Here is a 312-nt window from a genome sequence, read left to right on the forward strand (position 1 = left end):
CAGCCCCACACTCGTGTCCCTGTCCTGGTCCCCACGGCCCCATCCTGGTTCCCGTGTCCCTGTCCTTGTCCCCGTGTCCCTGTCCCGGTCCCCGTGTCCCTGTCCCGGTCCCCATCCCCGTATCCCTGTCCTTGTCCCCATGTCCCAGTCCCCATCCCCATGTCCCTGTCCAGGTTCCCGTGTCCCTGTCCCGGTCCCCACGTCCCTGTCCTTGTCCCCACGTCCCTGTCCTTGTCCCTGTGTCCCTGTCCTTGTCCCCGTGTCCCTGTCCTTGTCCCCGTGTCCCTGTCCCGGTTCCCGTGTCCCCGGTCC

This window comes from Corvus brachyrhynchos, unplaced genomic scaffold (genome assembly GCF_000691975.1).
Source record: "Corvus brachyrhynchos isolate BGI_N302 unplaced genomic scaffold, ASM69197v1 scaffold1211, whole genome shotgun sequence".
Taxonomy (NCBI): Eukaryota; Metazoa; Chordata; class Aves; order Passeriformes; family Corvidae; genus Corvus; species Corvus brachyrhynchos.